Genomic DNA, 2,190 nt, shown 5'->3' with positions numbered 1-2,190 from the left:
TTAGGGCCAGTAAGATTTATGTTCTTGAAAGAACACTCATGTTCACTGCATTTATTTTTATCAAAATTACAGTACTTCTATTTTCTATTTTAATAAATACTTTACATTTTAAAATGTTTTTTATTTCTTAATAATCCGTAAATAAATTATTCCTATTTGATTTGGTACTCAGAAAACCTTGGGTAATGATTATAATCAATGTTGAAAATAGTTTTGCTGCTTAATCTTTGTGGAACCCGTCATACGTTTTTTTCTGGATTATTTGATGAATAGAATTTTCAAAAGCATAGCATTTATTTGAATTAGAAATGTTGTATTGTATAGTATATGGTACAATACAGTCATGATCAATTGGAGCTGTTTGCTGTGTAACACTCCGCGTAATATGCCGTGAAGAGTACAAAAACAATATGGGAGAGACACTCACTTTACCCAATAAAGAAAAAATATATAAAATCACAGACGCACAAAATCCGTATCAAATATCCAGTGTATTATACAAGTAGATCAAATATAAAGTAAGCACAAAAATGAGTGTGTGAGGAGTGTGGTAATGTAGATTGTCTTTGAGTCTGCGAAAACTATATACAAGATTTGAATCAGTCTCACCGGTGGAATACCATGAAAGAACGTCTGAAAGCAGATCCAGAGTAGCGACCGAAACGGTTGTCAATGTCCAGAAAAAAAAGAAGAAAAAAAACCGCACAAAAAAACTCCACAAGAGAGGCAGCAGTATAATCCAAAAACAGTTCGGTAAGTATTCGTTTGAACGTTTGAAGACCCGAGCAAAATAGAAATGAACAGAGTGAGCACCTACGCTCCTAAATGCTGGTAAGCCGGCTACCTAAATAGTAAAAAAAAAAGTCCTTGTTATGGTCACGTGACAACCCTAACACCCGGTGCCGTGCAGAATCTCGCGAGACAACTTCATCCGGGGATAACACACACACACACACACACACACACACAGGCATAATACAGAAAACGGGGCGATAATTAAAATAAATGATAAACAATGCCTGTGTTAATAAAAAAACACAGGCAAAAGCATGCCCCTTATGTGGCATTGCTACAGTAAGCATTGCAAAGTGAGCAGTAAGTATCCACAATGTGCATCCAGATTTGTTTGATCACTGCCATTGATAACATGCATCAACTCTATGTGTTTCTAATGTTTACATACCCTCGGCAGCCTGTCATCGGTTTCTTTGTGTGCTAGGTGGGCAATCCTTCTGAAGGGCTTGACCGTTCCGAAGTTCCCTACACCGACTGAGAAATGCTTGCTCTTCTTTCTGTGTGTGCGCTGCCAGCACCTGTTTTGTGAGTCCCAGCTTCTTATAGGCTTCCTGCTCCACTGTGGGTGGGGAAATCACACTAACAAGTGCAGAAGGGGCTGGGCTTTGTGCAGCATCCTCAATGATCTCTGCAAGTAACAGTTAAATGACATATGAATCACAATTTTAATTTAATCTTCCTCTTGAATCAACACCTGGATGGTTGTGATGCCCATCAGTAATGCGGAAAGAACAATAGAGGTTCCCTACATTGCAGATATCTACTGAAACTAGGGCTGTCGATTTAAAATGTTAACTGAGTGTGATTAATAAAAAAATAAAATAAAATAACATGCTAAATTAATAATGCATATATTGCACCCGGACCAGAACTGTACATCATCTTACACTGCATGCAGTTGTTGACGAACATGATGCAAAACAACAACTGACTGCATGATTTAGTCAGTTATATGTTCAAGTTCAAGTTCAAGTTGAGCTTTATTGTCATTCTGCTACTTGCCGAACTGTATTAAAGCTTTAATCAGAATAAAACCGTATATTAAAAGCTAACAGAAGCAGTAGCATTTACAAATAACAGCGTATCTAAAAGTATGAGACAGTTTATAAGACAAAAAATCTTAGGCCTACCATTAAAAGCCGTGCTTGCACAGGTTCTGCGCGATCCTCTTCAATAATATCCTCTGCGTCTCAATCGGGCTCAAATTGATAAGCAATATAGATGACGTCATTGTTTACAATACAATCTGAGCACATGCCGCTATGTTGAGGGGCGTGACGATTAGACACACGCTAGAGGCGGTTTAGCCAATCACAACACACTGGGCCAGCTAATCAATCAGAGCCCATCGTGTATTTCTGAGGGAGGGGCTTCATAAAAGCAGGAAATGATCAG

General features: G+C 38.2%; 1 protein-coding gene across 1 annotated transcript in view; it reads right to left on the bottom strand.

Moving 5' to 3' along the window:
• LOC107655302 (period circadian protein homolog 2-like) overlaps nucleotides 1–832 on the bottom strand; it is a 7,016-nt gene extending 6,184 nt beyond the window's left edge. Inside the window, exon 1 of the mRNA XM_016442760.1 lies at nucleotides 610–832. The gene's annotated coding sequence lies outside the window, so the exon portion shown is untranslated. The remainder of the gene's footprint in view (nucleotides 1–609) is intronic.
• Between the last annotated feature and the right edge of the window lie 1,358 nt (nucleotides 833–2,190).

The sequence above is a fragment of the Sinocyclocheilus anshuiensis genome, unplaced genomic scaffold (assembly GCF_001515605.1).
Source record: "Sinocyclocheilus anshuiensis isolate Anshui unplaced genomic scaffold, SAMN03320099.WGS_v1.1 scaffold1257, whole genome shotgun sequence".
NCBI lineage: Eukaryota > Metazoa > Chordata > Actinopteri > Cypriniformes > Cyprinidae > Sinocyclocheilus > Sinocyclocheilus anshuiensis.
This window is presented reverse-complemented; position numbering and strand designations above follow the sequence as displayed.